The sequence below is a fragment of the Arachis hypogaea genome, chromosome 13 (assembly GCF_003086295.3).
Source record: "Arachis hypogaea cultivar Tifrunner chromosome 13, arahy.Tifrunner.gnm2.J5K5, whole genome shotgun sequence".
Taxonomy (NCBI): Eukaryota; Viridiplantae; Streptophyta; class Magnoliopsida; order Fabales; family Fabaceae; genus Arachis; species Arachis hypogaea.
Genome location: NC_092048.1, coordinates 53,769,012 through 53,786,216, shown reverse-complemented (window position 1 = coordinate 53,786,216; position 17,205 = coordinate 53,769,012). Strand labels below are relative to the sequence as shown.

The window sequence follows — 17,205 nt, the reverse complement described above, 5'->3', positions numbered from 1 at the left end:
CCAGCACGAGTCCAGCCCAACTCCAGCTCAACTTACTGCCATACACCCTTGTTACGTCGATTTACATGGCACGCAGCCGCGTGGGTGACGCGGTCGCGTGGGAGGCCAAAGTTCTCACATGACGCAGTCGCGTGGGGTCAAATGATGCTAAAGGCGCGCCACCAGCCACGCTCTCGCGTGACTTTCTGTTTGTTTTCTTTTCTCCCCATTGCACCGGTGACGCGGACGCGTCAGCGACGCTGCCGCGTCGCGTGCGTGCTCTTTTTTTTTTTAATCTGAAAAAAAAATGCAGAATGCAGTGTTAATATGAATGTGATGCAAAACTCCAGGTTCAATATAATAAAATAAAATAAAACTAGAAAACAAATAAAACTAAATAAAAAATGAAAAAGGAACGATCATACCATGGTGGGTTGTCTCCCACCTAGCACTTTTAGTTAAAGTCCTTAAGTTGGACATTTGGTGAGCTCCCTGTTATGGTGGCTTATGCTTGAACTCATCCAGGAATCTCCACCAATGTTTGTAAATCCAATAGCCTCCGGGATCCCAAACTAGGCATGTAAAGCCCTTAAGAAGCTTCAAACAGATTCTTAGGCTCCCGGGGTGACAAATGTCAGAGCAGATTCCAGGATCCCAAATCTTGCTTTTACACCCATTTTTGTCGGGATCTGTATTTTTCCAGCCGGGTGATAAGTAATTTGAATTCTCACTGCAGCTACCAAACAGCTTCCTAGACCAATTCAGTTGAGCTTTACACCAACCTTTGCGTTTAAACTTAAAGTTTCCAACCATAATGAACCTTGCAGGACAATTCTTACCACTGACCATCTTCCTCTTACTCTTAATGCCACAAAGAGCTCTAAGTTGACCATCCGTCTCCAGTAGCCCATATTCAAGTGGGATTAGAAAGCTAAGGGATATGAATTTTACCCACTTGAATGTTGTGAAGGATGATGGCAACTTAGGGGGAGGTATTTTTAATGAAATTGCAAGCTCCACTCCCTTGTGCTCTTCTCTGACAACTTCCACCTCTTTGCAAACTTCTTTAATTTCGACCTCTTCCTCTTGGTAGATTTCTTCCAATTCAGTCTCTTCTGCACTACTTACCAAAGGCATAGGAGGTTGTGCTTCTTCTTCTTGAATCTCCATCTCTTGATCAACCTCTTCCAAGTCTTCAATTATGATATGCCTTGGAGGTTGTACACCCTCCTCAACATCAAATGCAACCGTCTTGGAAGGAGGTTCTATGTCTTGACTTTCCCATGGAGGTTTAGCATCTCCCAAGTCTTCAACCACTTCTTCCTCTGTAAACTATTATGGCTTCCTCCACTTGTTCCAATACAAAGCCATGTTCCTCATTGTCCACCAAAGTTTCTAGTGTCTCCTTTATGCTTTGCTCTTCTTTTGATTCTCCACATGTAGCCATGTGAGTTCTTTGAGTGCCCAGATATTGGGAAGCTATTATATTTACTACCTCGCCTAAGGCGGCCGCAAAATCTAGCACACTCTTATTCATCCTTTCTTGCCTTTGAAGAATAACACGAAGTCTGTCATCCATTGGAGGTTGTGGTGGATATGAGGATTCATTGGTTAGGAGAGAGGGTTCATAATAGGAAGGTGGTTCATCTTGATAATGAAATGGAGATGGTGAATATTGAGGTGGTGGTTCATGAGAGTAGTTGTGTTGGAAAGGTGGTGGTTCTGTGTATGGTTCATTTGGCTCATAAGGTGATTGGTATGGTGGATACGGGTTAGGGTCATATGGAGGTGAATGGATGTAGTTGGCTTGTGAGTATGGTGGTCTAAAGTCATGTTGAGGAGAGGGTTTATAGGCATATGGTGGTGGTTGTTGATAGTCCATTGGAGGTGGTTGTTGCCATGAGGGTTGATCAAATCCTTGTGGCTCCTCCCATCTTTGATTGTTCCAACCTTGATGCCTGTTCTCATTATAATTTCTTCTTCCTGCAACATAATTGCAACCAGACTCATAGCGATAGGGGTGAGAGTTCATAGTAGCAAATAAAATTTAAAAACAAAAATAAAAACAAATTGAAATTAAAAGGTTATTTAAATTTTTGAATTTGAAATATTGAAATTTGATTTTTGAAATAAGATAAGATAAGATTTTGAAAAAGATATGATTTTTGAAAAGGTTTGATTTTTTAAAATTTTTTAAAATTTGAATTTTGAAAATTGAAATTTGAAATTTTGAGATTTGAAAGTAAAAGTGCTTTAATTAAAGAGAAAATTGAGAGTACTTACAACTGAAGAAGTAAAAATCCAAAATCAAGGCTTGCTATAAAATGCTACAATGGAAATTGATAAACCCTAGGAGAGCTCTCTACTCTACACTACTCCTACTCCTAATACTATGAAAACTATGTAAAATAAAGTCTAAGTCCTAATACCTTCATATGTGTTGATTCCCCCCTTATATAGCACTTCATTTCAGCATTTCAGCCTTCCAAAAATGAGCCAAGGGCCTCTAAATTTGTGCAGCACGTGTTTCATTAATGCAATCACGTGCAGGAACCTGTGCGGATGCACAGACGTGTGCATCCGCACACTCAGCTGAAAATTGACGCACAGGTGCTCGTGCGCACGCACACATGGAAATTCTCGCTTGTGCGCGTGCACGCAGGGCTGTGCGCACGCATATTTCGCTGTGTGTGCTTTTCCTTATTTTCTTCATATTTTCTCCCTTGTACATGCTTCCTTCCACTTTTAGCCATCCATTCTTGCCTCTAAGGCCTGAAATCACTCACAAACCATATCACGGCATTGAATGACATAAAAGTAGAATTAAAAATCACTAATCTAAGCATTAAAACACATGTTTTCACATTTAAGAACAAATCAGGGATCAAACATAAAAGTATGCTTTTTGGTGCTTAAGTGTGAGTTCATGTGCTAGAATCCATCCAAATTGAGTCAAAATATACCATCAAATATGGACTCATCACTCCTCTAATTGGAGCTTACACTCCATTCCCGCTCCCTTTAAATCTGGATTGCACTGCTTCACCGCCCAGTATGCTTTGTGTTGAATTTCAACTAAAAGATGATAAGGCTTCCCAAAGACAATGCGGAAGGGGCTCATTCCAGTTAGGGCCTTGTAGGCAGTCCTATATGCCCATAATGCATCTCCCAATCTGGAACTTCAATCCTTTCTTTGTGGGTTAACTACTTTCTCCAAGATTATTTTGATCTCCTTATTGGATACTTCCGCTTGCCCATTGGTTTAGGGGTGATAGGCTGTGGAAACTTTGTGAAGAACCCCATACTTCTTCATCAATGCCTCAATTTTCCTGTTACAAAAGTGGGTTCCTTGGTCGCTCACAATTGCTCGTGGCGACCCAAAACTACAAATAATATTGTTTCTTAAAAATGAAGCAACGGTATTAGCGTCATCACAATGGGTAGGAATTGTTTCCACCCATTTTGAGACGTAATCCACGGCTAGCAAAATGTAAACCCATTGGAATTTAGAAATGAGCCCATGAAATCTATTCCCCAAACATAAAAAAATTCACAAAAAATCATCGGTTGTTGGGGCGTTTCATCTCTTTGTGAGGTATTTCCAGATTTTTGGCATTGATGACAAGATTTGCAAAATTGGTTGGCATCCCTAACTAAAGTGGGCTACCAGAATCCACAGTCTAGAACCTTCCTTGCTGTTCGTTGTGGGCCAAGTGACCCTTACTCTCAGATGAGTGGCAAAATTGAAGGATAGATTGAAACTCGGATTCTGGCACACACTCCCTAATTACTTGGTCCGCCCTACACCTCCACAGATGTGGATCATCCCAAAGGTAATACTTAGCATCACTCTTTAATTGATCCCTTTGATGCTTCGAAAATTGTGGGGAAAAAATGTGAGCGACTAAATAATTAGCAATCGGGGCAAACTAGGGAGCACTTTGGGATATTGCTTGCAAGGTATCTAAGGAGAATGAGTCATTGATAGGAGTAGGGTCCAAAGTTAAATGTTCAAGCTGACTCAAATGGTCCTCTACCAAATTTTGGGACCCACTTCTATCCTTGATCTCCAAGTCAAATTCTTGCAAAAGCAATATCCACATAATTAGCCTAGGCTTTGACTCTTTTTTCTTCAGCAAATATTTCAAAGAGGCATGGTCCGATTACACTACTACTTTAGAGCCTAGCAAATAAGGTCAAAACTTATCTAGCACAAAAATAATGGCTAAAAGCTCTTTTTCGGTAGTGGTGTAATTTGACTGGGCCGAATCTAAAATTTTTGAAGCATATGCTATAGTGTAAGGAGCGTTACCATCGTGCTGTGCTAGGCGGCACCTACAATGTGATTCGAGGCATCACACATGATCTTGAAAGGTTGGTTCTAATTCGGGCCTCGCACAATAGGGGTTGTGGTCAACGCTTCCTTCAATCACGGAAGATATCTCATATAATCTTTTTAATGTGTTGATGGAACATAATAGAATATTCATATTGCCCTCAAAATAAATAGAACTTGAAAGGAATTATTTTGATTCAACCATCTATTTTATCAAAAGCCTTTTTGCAATCCTTATTGAAATGGAACTCCACATCCTTTAGAAGTAGGCGGGAGAGGGGTAAGGCAACTTGGCTCAAATTCTTGATAAATCGACGGTAAAAACCTGCATGACCAAGAAAGGAACGGATCTCTCTCACCGAGGAGGGGTAAGGTAAACTCAAAATGACATCAATCTTAGCGGGGTCGACAGAAATTCCGTCTCTAGATACAATATGAGCCAATACTATGCCTTGCTTCACCATAAAATGATATTTCTCAAAGTTCAATAAAAGGTTGGTATTGGTGCATCGTTCTAGTACCCTAGCTAAGTTCGCTAAACAATCATCAAAGGAGCTACCATAAACACTGAAATCGTCCATGAATACTTCCATGCAATTCTCTACTAGATCCAAGAGAACGCTTGTCATGTACCTTTGGAACGTTGCCGGTGCATTGCATAAGCCAAACGTCATTCTTTTATATGCAAACGTTCTAAAGGGACAAGTGAAGGTAGTTTTCTCCTAATCTTCAGGAGCTATGTGAATTTGGAAGTATCCAGTATATCCATCCAAGAAGCAGTAATGGGATTTACTTGCCAAGTGATCCAACATTTGATCAATAAATGGCAACGGGTAATGGCCCTTCCGCGTTGCTTGATTTAGACGATGGTAATCAATACACACCTGCCAAGTATTTTGAATTCGAGTTGCAACAAGCTCTCCACTTTTCATTTTTACCACGGTTACCCCTGATTTATTTGGCACCACTTAGACCGGACTCACCCACTCACTGTTAGAGATGGGATAGATGATGTCTGCTTCCAAGAGGCGAGTTAGTTAATTCTTGACTAGATCGGTTGCAACTATCACCAAAAATTTATGTTCCTCATCAAGAAATGCATATTTAACATGAGGTGGAAGAGGCTTCAAATCTTCCCTTGCTTCTTGGTGTGGTAGTCTATCCTCTTGGTCATGAGGGATTGGTGAGGTATGATGGCCCCCGTGGACTATGTTGGTATAGAATTTCTCAATAAAATCCCGTTGCAAGTATAGCTCTTCCCAACAACAATCTTCGAGTATCAAATTTAGAAGGGAATTTGGTTGTCACAAGTTCAACCCCAATAAAAGTAACCGAAGTATTAAAACCTCGGGTCGTCTCATAAGGAATGGGCAAACATGTGCTTCAACATTGGTTAGAAATCCGGGGTTGTGAGTCATGAACAAGAAATTAAACTAGGGATCTTAACAAGCAAGTAATCTTAAAATGCAAGAAACTATTCAAATAACTAAGCAAGATATGAGCAATTCCAACTAAGAAGATAACATTCAATATAATTCTACTCTAAAACTAAACAATAACTATAACTAAGACAAGACAATTAGAATTTGGGTTTTCAAATATGAATAATAAAAGCAACTCTTGGCTAGACGTGGGAATTGGGGTCACCATCCTTGTCTAATAACCATATCTTGACAATTATGAGGAACCAAACTCATTAAGTTTACTTCTATACTTGAAGTATGTTAAATGGTTTGGTCAACATCAACCCATAAGGTCCAACCTAACTACCAATTAACTTGATAGTAGGCTAGTGTCAATGGCTATCAAATTAACCACTAAGGGTTCCCAAATCATCAAATCCATTAGACCCAATGACTCAAGCTTAACCAATTCCCTTAGTCTAGGCCAAGAGTAAAAAGGACTACTCCATAATCAAAGGAAACATTTCATCAAACACATGGTAAGCATTAATAAAAGACATATTCAAATTGCAATTAAATTGAAACTAACAAGTACCCACTAACAATTATCAACATACAATCACTCAAACAACACAATTAATCATGGAAATCATCAATGCAACAATAACAAATCAAGAGCTACAAGATTCATGAAATAGGTATAAAATGACAAATAACAAGGAGACATAAAACTAACACAAGATCTAACACAAATATACTAGAGAATTTCAAATTAAACAATTAAAACTAGTAATTAACAAGATCCATTTCAGAATTCAACAAGGGAAGATCAAATTAAAGCTAGATCTAGAGAGGAACAAGGATTTCTCTCTCTAGAAGAAAAAGAACCAAAACTAGCTGAAAATTATGTCTATGTGTAAAATGATTGATCCCCCCTTTCCCCTAGCATCCTTGGGTCTTTTTCATGCAGAAGCAGCTTGAATTTGGGCCTGATGAGCCTCAGAAATCGCCAGGCATGATTTCCTTTAATGAGGTCATGTACAGCTTTCCGCGCGTGCGCACCATGCGTGCGTGCGCGCCGATTGTTTCTGTGATCCATGCGTGCGCGCCATATGCGCGCGTGCGTCGGTGGGATTTCTCTGATCTACACAGATGCGTCCATCCTTGCGTGCTGCTTCCAGCTATCCACATCCACGCGTGCGCGTGAAGTGCGCGTGCGCGCCCATGCTGGAATTCCCAAAATTCAAATCTTCATGTTCCTTCCTCTTGTGCATGCTTTCTTTCTCTCTTCCAGGCCATTCTTGTCCTATAATTCCTGAAATCACTCAACAAATACATCACGGCATCGAATGGCAATAAAAGAGGATTAAAAATAGCAATTTTAAGGCAAAATAAGCATGTTTTTCATCATGGAGCAATATTAGGAAGGGAACACAAAACCATGCATTTCTTGTGAATAAGTGTGAGAAATATTGACAAAAACCCCCCAAATTCTACACAATATAAACCACAAAGTTGGGGTTTATCAAGGTACTTTCATCATCGTCATCAAATTCTCTCACTCTTGAGCTCCCATCAACAATTAAACCTTCTCGGAGCTCATGTTGGGTGTCTACTATGAGTTTTCCCTTTTCTCCATCTTCAACGGAGTTCTCTTCCCTATCAATCAATTCATCATTAGGCTCCTCTTTGGCAAAAGTGGATTGAGGGTTTATCTTCTCAAGTGGCTCGCCTCCTTTTGAAATTATAGCATCGATGCTAGACTTGAGGGTTGAAGGAGGCGGTAACGGTGGGCTAATGGGTGTCACAAGTTGTAAAGGAGTAAGGTTATTAGAGGTAGAGGGAAGTGTTAAACAGGACAAGACCTTGGCAAGAATTGCCATGCAATTGTCTTGTTTCCTTTAAAATTCCTGTTGTTCTTGAATGTAGGCTTGAAGATTGTTCTCCTCATGAGGAAGGTTGAAGTGAGTGGGATGATGGTGAAGGTTAGGTTGCTTCAAGTGCGGTGATTGGTAAGGTAAATGAAGAGGAGTTGGTGGTGGGAATGGCAAAGGGACTTGAGAGTATAGTGGTTGTGTCTCATGTAGGGGATATGGAGCATGAACATGTGGAGGGGCAAAATTGTAATGATTGTGGGTTCCTCTAGATATGAGAGGTTGATAGGCATTAGGATCATAGGGTCCATGTGAAGGTCCTTGTTGCCAAGAATTGCTTGCTTGCGACTCTCCATCAAATTGGCCTCCCATATTTTGATGCAACCCGATGTTGGTATTATCATCCCCTACAACATGATAACAACCAAACTCCAAGCCAAAAGGGTGATAGCTCATGGTGAAAAGAAAAGTTAAGACTCAATGATATTAACAAAAGTAATAAATAGATGAATATATACCCTAACTATATCTATTTACCTAGGACTAAACAAATAAAAACGTTAGTTACTACTACTAGTTAGATAGAGGCACCATCTACCAATTAGTGTTAAGTAACAAACAAAAATCAAGTATTCACACTATTCACATATTCACAACAACCAAAACTATAGCACTCATTACACTTAGTATCCCCGGCAACGGTGCCAAAAATTTAGTAGGAGGATGATCGTCGGTTAAGAATTCTCACAAAAATAATTACGTTGATAGCATAGTTCCCAACCAACAAACAATCTTCCCCAAAAGTTTGGAAGTACAAAGGTTGTCACTCTTCAAAATAAATATAAATCGGGAGTTTTAATTCCCGGGTCATCTCCCAAGGACTAGTGATCAATGAGTGCACAATTTCGGTTGTGAAGGCAACAAGATTTCAATAAAGAGATAAATAATTAAAGGAATAAAAGAACATTCAAAATTACAAGTAATGAACTAATAAAGGAATTAAAGAACTAGCTATGTAATATGAATAAGTAAGCTATAAAAGTGATTGATGTATGTATGTGTGTGTGTGATTCAAAACATAAGTGGAATCTTGGCTTGGGATGAGCTAGGCAATCATTTTCTTGTTGGAACTACAACTATGAATTTGTAATGGATTAATCTCACTTAGTTAACCCTCACATTGGAGAGTAGGTTAAGTGAGCGTTAGTGGAAACAAGAATAATTAACAATCCAAGAATCATCACTAAATGTTACACATTCCAACTCTAGGATCCCAATTGCTCATTTTTCCCAAGCCAAGAGGTGGAAATTTAGCCCATAATCAAAATTGACATTTTCACAAACATTTGGTGGGCAAAAATATAAATCATGACAAAATTGAGAAAATGCTTGAAACTATGAGCAACAAATGATCAAAAGCAACAATAGCAACTCAACCAAGCATATAACAATCATCAATCATCAAAATCATCAACAAAAAAGTAAAATTGCAAAAAGTATATATATTAACACTATGACTTTAATTACAAGAAAGAGTATCAAAATTGTAACTATAAAGAGTAGTAATTAAGAGATACTTACAATGGAGGTGGTGCACGAAATTGTGATCCTTAACCACGGCGCCAAAAACTTGGTGCTCGGAACGTAATTCACACACTTTATCACAACTTCGCACAACTAACCAGCAAGTGCACTGGGTCATCCAAGTAATAAACCTTACGTGAGTAAGGGTCGATCCCACGGAGATTGCCGGCTTGAAGCAAGCTATGGTCACCTTGTAAATCTCAGTCAGGCGGATTCAAATGGTTATAGAGTTTTAATAATTAAAAGATAAATAAAACATAAAATGGGATAGAGATACTTATGTAATTCATTGGTGAGAATTTTAGATAAGCGTATAGAGATGCTTTCGTTCCTCCTAAACCTCTGCTTTCCTGCTGTCTTCATCCAATCATTCCCACTCCTTTCTATGACAAGCTGTATATTGGGCATCACCGTTGTCAATAGATACTTCCCGTCCTCTCAGTGAAAATGGTCCAAAATGTGTTGTCACCGCACGGCTAATCATCTGTCGGTTCTCGATCATGTTGGAATAGGATTCAGTAATCCTTTTGCGTCTGTCACTACGCCCAGCACTCGCGAGTTTGAAGCTCGTCACAGCCATCCCTTCCCAGATCCTACTCGGAATACCACAGACAAGGTTTAGACTTTTCGGACCTCAAGAATGGCCGCCAATAGTTCTAGCCTATACCACGAAGACTCTGATCCACGATCAGGAGGCTAAGAGATACACATTCAAGCTTGTTTTCATGTAGAACGGAAGTGTTTGTTAGGCACGCGTTCATAAGTGAGAATGATGAGTGTCACATAATCATCACATTCATCATGTTCTTGAGTGCGAATGAATATCTTAGAGAAGAAATAGGTCTCAATTGAATAGAAAAACAGTAGTACTTTGCATTAATTCATGAGGAACAGCAGAGCTCCACACCTTAATCTATGGTGTGTAGAAAATCTACCGTTGAAAATACATAAGAACAAGGTCCAAACATGGCCGAATGGCCAGCCTCCAAAACGTGATCAAAGGATCAAAAGATAATCCAAAGATTCGACCCTTAACATGATAGTAAAAAGTTCTATTTATACTAAACTAGTTACTAGGGTTACAGAAGTGAGTAAATGATGCAGAAATCTACTTCCGGGCCCACTTGGTGTGTGCTTGGACTGAGCATTGAATCTTTCATGTGCAGAGGTCTTCCTTGGAGTTAAACACCAGTTTATAACCTGTTTCTGGCGTTTAACTCCAGAATAGAGCAGCGAGCTGGCATTGAACGCCAGTTTGCGTCGTTTAAACTTGGGCAAAGTATGGACTATTATATATTGCTGGAAAGCCCTGGATGTCTACTTTCCAACGCAATTGAGAGCACGCCATTTAGACTCTTGTAGCTCTAGAAAATCCACTTTGAGTTTAGGGAGGTCAGAATCCAACAACATCTATAGTCCTTCTTCAACCTCTGAATCTGATTTTTGCTCAGGTCCCTCTCAGGCAGAAATTACCTAAAATCATAGAAAAACACACAAACTCATAGTAAAGTCCAGAAATGTGATTTTTATTTAAAAACTAATGAAAATATACTAAAATCTAACTAAATCATACTGAAAACTATGTAAAAACAATGCCAAAAAGCGTATAAATTATCCGCTCATCACAACACCAAACTTAAATTGTTGCTTGTCCCCAAGCAACTAAAAATCAAATAGGATAAAAAGAAGAGAATATACTATAAATTCCAAAATATCAATGAAACTTAGCTCCAATCAGATGAGCAGGACTAGTAGCTTTTTGCCTCTTGAATAGTTTTGGCTTCTCACTTTATCCCTTGAAGTTCAGAATGATTGGCATCTATAGGAACTCAGAATTCAGATAGTGTTATTGATTCTCCTAGTTCAGTATGTTGATTCTTAAACATAGCTACTTTATGAGTCTTGGCCGTGGCCCTAAGCACTTTGTTTTCCAGTATTACCACCGGATACATAAATGCCACAGACACATAACTGGGTGAACCTTTTCAGATTGTGACTCAGCTTTGCTAAAGTCCCCAATTAGATGTGTCCAGGGTTCTTAAGCACACTCTTTTTTTTGCTTTGGACCTTGATGTTAACCGCTCAGTCTCAAGTTTTCACTTGACACCTTCACGCCACAAGCACATGGTTAGGGACAGCTTGGTTTAGCCGCTTAGGCCGGGATTTTATTCCTTTGGGCCCTCCTATCCACTGATGCTCAAAGCCTTAGATCCTTTTTATTACCCTTGCCTTTTGGTTTTAAGGGCTATTGGCTTTTTGCTCTTGCCTTTTAGTTTAAAGAGCTTTTGGCTTTTTCTGCTTGCTTTTTCTTTTTCTTTTCTTTTCGCCATTTTTTTTCTTTTTTTTTTCACAAGCTTTTGTATTCACTTCTTTTTCTTGCTTCAAGAATTATTTTTATGATTTTTCAGATCATCAAATAACATTTCTCCTTTTTCCTTATTCTTCAAGAGCCAACATATTTAACATTCATAAACCACAAATTCAAAAGACATATGCACTGTTCAAACATTCATTCAGAAAATAAAAAGTATTGTCACCATATCAAAATAATTAAACTAATTTCAAGGATGAATTCGAAACCATGTACTTCTTGTTCTTTTGTTTTTAGAACAGTTTTCATTTAAGAGAGGTGATGGATTCATAGGACATTCATAGCTTTAAGATATAGACATTTAAACACTAATGATCATGTAATAAGACACAAACATAAATAAAACATAAAGCAAAATTTTCGAAAAACAGAAAATAAAGAACAAGGAAATTAAGGAACGGGTTCACCTTAGTGATGGCGGATAGTTCTTCCTCTTGAAGATCTTATGGAGTGCTTTAGCTCCTTAATGTCTCTTCCTTGCCTTTGTTGCTCCTCCCTCATAGCTCTTTGATCTTCTCTAATTTCATGGAGGAGGATGGAATGCTCTTGGTGCTCCACCCTTAGTTGTCCCATGTTAGAACTTAATTCTCCTAGGGAAGTGTTAATTTGCTCCCAATAGTTTTGTGGAGGAAAGTGCATCCCTTGAGGTATCTCGGGGATTTCATGATGAGGAATTTCCTCATGCTCTTGTTGAGGTCCATGAGTGGGCTCTCTTGTTTGCTCCATCATTTTCTTAGTAATGGGCTTTTGAGATGAATCTCTCCATCTCCCATGACTTGGAGGTGGAAGCAATTGCCTTCCATTTCCTCTTTCTAGAGGTTTCTCTGGCCTTAGATGTCGTAAATGGTTATGGAAAAATAAAAGCAACGCTTTTACCACACCAAACTTAGAAGGTTTGCTTGTCCTCGAGCAAAAGAAGAAAGAAAGTAGTAGACGAAGAAGAAGATGGAGGTGTGTGAATGGTTTGGCCAAGGGGTTTTTTTGTGGTTATGATGTGTGAAAAGGAAGGAGTGATGGTTTGAATTTGATTGGGTGGGTGTAGGTGGGTTATATGATGGTTTTGGAGGAGTAATGGAGGTAATTGGTGGAGGTTATTTTGGGGAAGAGTGTTATGGAAAGGTGTGAAGAGGAGAGGAGAAGAGGTGTGGTAGGTGGGGATCCTGTGGGGTCCACAGATCCAGTGGGGTCAAGGACTTAACATCCCTGCTCCAATTAGGCATGTAAAACGCCCTTAGCATGCATGTCTGGCGTTAAACGCCAGCTTGCTGCTTGTTTTTGGCGTTAAACGCCCAAATATAGCCCTGTTTCTGGCGTTTAACGCCACTTTCATGCTCTGTTCCGGCGTTAAACGCCAGTTTGGAGCTTGTTTCTGGCGTTTAACGCCAGCTTGATGCTTCTTTCTGGCGTTAAACGCCAGTTTGATGCTTCTTACTGGTGTTTAAACGCCAGTAAGTTCTTCCTCCAGGGTGAGCTATTTTTAAAGCTGTTTTTCATTCTATTTTTTATTTTTCAGTAGTTTTTGTGACTCCACATGATCATCAACCTAAAAAACACATAAAATAACAATAGAAAATAAATAAATATAATTAAATAACATTGGATTGCCTCTCAACAAGCACTTCTTTAATGTCAATAGCTTGACAGTGAGCTCTCATGGAGCCTCACAGATATTCAGAGCATTGTTGGAACCCCCTAACACCAATCTTAGAGTTTGAATGTGGGGGTTCAACACCAAACTTAGAGTTTGGTTGTGGCCTCCCAACACCAAACTTAGAGTTTGACTGTGGGGGCTTTGGTTGACTCTGCAGTGAGAGAAGCTTTTCATGCTTACTCTCCATGGTTACAGAAGGAGATCCTTGAGTTTTAAACACAAGGTTGTCCTCATTCAGTTGAAGGACCAATTCTCCTCTGTCCATATCAATCACAGCTCTTGCTGTGGCTAGGAAGGGTCTTCCAAGGATGATGGATTCATCCTCATCCTTCCCAGTGTCTAGGATTATGAAATCAGCAGGGATGTAAAGGCCTTCAACCTTTACTAACACGTCCTCTACTTGTCCATAAGCCTGTTTTCTTAAGTTGTCTGCCATCTCTAAAGAGATTCTAGCAGCTTGCACCTCAAAGATCCCAAGTTTCTCCATTACAGAGAGTGGCATTAAGTTTATTCCTGACCCCAGGTCACACAGAGCCTTCTCAAAGGTCATGGTGCCTATGTTACAGGGAATTAGGAATTTACCAGGATCCTGTTTCTTTTGAGGTAATTTATGCCTATCCAATGCATTTAATTCATTGGTGAGCAAGGGAGGTTCATCTTCCCAAGTCTCATTACTAAATAATTTGACATTCAGCTTCATGATTGCACCAAGGTACTTAGCAACTTGCTCTTCAATAATGTCTTCATCCTCTTCAGAGGATGAATACTCATCAGAGCTCATGAAGGGCAGAAGGAGGTTCATTGGAATCTCTATGGTCTCTAGATGAGCCTCAGATTCCTTTGGTTCCTCAAAGGGAAACTCCTTATTGGTCACTGAGCGTCCCAGGAGGTCTTCCTCACTAGGATTCACGTCGTCCCCCTCCTCTTTGGGTTTGGCCACACCAAGTAAGGTAATGGCCTTGCACTTTCTTTTTGGATTCTCTTCTGTATTGCTTGGGAGAGTACCAGGAGGAGTTTCAGTGACCCTTTTACTCAGCTGGCCCACTTGTGCCTCCAAATTTCTAATGGAGGACCTTATTTTATTCATGAAACTTAAAGTGGCCTTAGATAGATCAGAGACTATATTTGCTAAGCTAGATGGATTCTGCTTAGAATTCTCTGTCTGTTGCTGAGTGGATGATGGAAAAGGCTTATTATTGTTAAACCTGTTTCTTCCACCATTATTAAGCCTTGTTGAGGCTTTTGTTGATCCTTCCATGAGAAATTTGGATGATTTCTCCATGAGGAATTATAGGTATTCCCATAGGGTTCCCCCATGTAATTCACCTCTGCTATTGCAGGGTTCTCAGGATAATAAGCTTCTTCTTCAGAAGATGCCTCTTGAGTACTATTGGATGCAGCTTGCAATCCATTCATACTCTGAGAAATCATATTGACTTTCTGAGTCAATATTTTATTCTGAGCCAATATGACATTCAGAGTATCAATTTCAAGAACTCCCTTCCTCTGAGGCATCCCATTACTCACAGGATTCCTTTCAGAGGTGTACATGAACTGGTTATTTGCAACCATGTCAATGAGTTCCTGAGCTTCTGCAGGTATTTTCATTAGGTGAATGGATCCACCTACAGAATGGTCCAATGACATCTTTGATAATTCAAATAGACCATCATAGAATATATCCAGGATGGTCCATTCTGAAAGCATGTCAGAAGGACACTTTTTGGTCAGTTGCTTATATCTCTCCCAAGCTTCATAGAGGGATTCACCTTCTTTCTGTTTGAAGGTTTAAACATCCACTCTAAGCTTGCTAAGCTTTAGAGGAGGAAATAACTTGGCTAAGAAAGCCGTGACCAGCTTATCCCAAGAGTTTAGGCTATCTTTAGGTTGAGAGTCCAACCATATTCTAGCTCTGTCTCTTACAGCAAACAGGAAAAGCGTAAGCCTGTAGACCTCGGAGTCAACCCCATTGGTCTTAACAGTATCACAGATCTGCAAGAATTCAGTTAAGAACTGAAAAGGATCTTCTGATGGAAGTCCATGAAACTTGCAGTTCTGTTGCATCAGAGAAACTAATTGAGGCTTTAGCTCAAAATTGTTTGCTCCAATGGCAGGGATTGAGATGCTTCTTCCATGCAAATTGGAATTTGGTGCAGTAAAGTCACCAAGCATCTTCCTTGCATTATTATTTTTGGCCATGTCTCCTTCTTTTTCGAAAATTTCTGTCAGATTTTCTCCAGAGAGTTGTGCTTTAGCTTCCTCTTCAGAGTCCTTTCAGGTTCAGGATCAGCTTCAACGAGAATGTTCTTATCCTTGTTCCTGCTCATATGAAAAAGAAGAAAACAGAAAAGAAAATATAGAATCCTCTATGTCACAGTATAGAGATTCCTTTATGTGAGTAGAAGAAGAAAAGAAATTTGAACACAAAAAGAGGGAGTGGGTTCGAATTTTTAAGAAAGAGAAGTGTTAGTAGATAAATAAATAATTAGAAGGAGGTGAGAGAGAAGAATTTTCGAAAATAATTGAAAAGAAAAGAAAAATATTTTTGTTTTTATTTTGAATTTTGGTTAGAATTTGAAAATTAAGAAAAAAATAAAATTAAATCAAATTAAAATTTAAAACAAATAGTTAATTAAAAAGGAATTTTGAAAAAGAGGAAGGTGATTTTCGAAAATTTAGAGAGAGAATTAGTTAGGTAGTTTTGAAAAAGATATGATTGAAATAGTAAACTTTTAAAATCAAACAAAAAGTCAAGTAGTTAATTGAAAAAGATTTGAAAATCAAATTTGAAAAGATGGGAAGTTAGAAAAGATTTTGAAATTAAGTTTTGAAAAAGACATGAGCTGAACAAAGCTCTATATGCTTGATGCTTGGTACTTCCGTTGTGTATCATTTAACTTGTACTATATAATATACGGTAATTATGTAATTCAACTCATAGTATTGCAGGAAAGTTTGAAAGGTGATGAAATGTATTCTTTTATTGGATCAATTTGGGATAAATTCCAAGAACTCAACAAGAATGAGACTGATCATGTGGACTACAAACTGCTTTCTGGAAATGTAAGATATATAAGACTAAGTACTATTTTGGTCTCTAATGTTGAGGTCGAAATCTAATGTTTCAAACATTCTATTTCAATTTTAAAATGTTCCAAACGGATGTAATGTTATCTTACCGTTAAATTTGATTCGAATAATTAACAAAAAAAATTTACATTAATAATTATTAGTGGGTCAATTTTATTTCTGTATTGAAATCAAATGTTATATTAGTTTTTAAATGTTAATTTTTTATGTTAATTTTAAATGTGGGATAATATTGAACCCGTTTAAAATTCTTTTGGATTGAAATAAGACATTTAAAATATTATAGACTAAATAAATATCTGACTCAAATATTGAGAACTAAAATAATACTTTATTCATATATATATTTTCTCATACTAATACCTTGTCTCAGATTATTTGGGATTTGGACATTTGTCATTTGGTGTCCGAGAGTTTTTTGGCCAAAAAATTTTAATATGAAAATATTTTTGGAGTTATGCCCCGAGATAAGGTCGGAGGGTGTTATGTCTGGGTGTGGTGGTTTTGGCCTTCTCATTCATCGCCAAAAGATTTAATATAATTTTGTGTTTGAATTCAACTTATCTGGCATAGAGTGTAAGAGTGAGATGTTTTTTTAAAATTTTAAAATCTTTTTTTTTTTTTGCTAATAACAAGATAATTTTTAGGTGTTTTTTTTTTAATTGTAAATTTTTTTTTGCTAATAGCAAGATGCTTTTTAGGTGTTTTTTTAATTAAAAACGCAACCTTTTAGTTGCAAAAAGTTAGAAGAAAGTATTTTTTCGCAAAAGTGACTATGCACAATGTTAGAAGCAGTTGATCTGATGCAACGATTCGCAAAGAGAGAGAAGCACTCTTTAGCAGATTGATTTGACAATTTAGTTTTTAGTTGTATGTGAAATAGTAATAATATAATATTATTTGTAACTAAAGTTGAC

General features: G+C 38.3%; 1 non-coding gene across 1 annotated transcript; it reads left to right on the top strand.

Moving 5' to 3' along the window:
* Positions 1-14,899: 14,899 nt before the first annotated feature.
* Positions 14,900-15,007, top strand: LOC112739945 (small nucleolar RNA R71). Its single transcript, XR_003170878.1, has one exon. It is a non-coding gene; the product is annotated as a small nucleolar RNA R71 (small nucleolar RNA).
* The last annotated feature ends 2,198 nt before the right edge of the window (positions 15,008-17,205 follow it).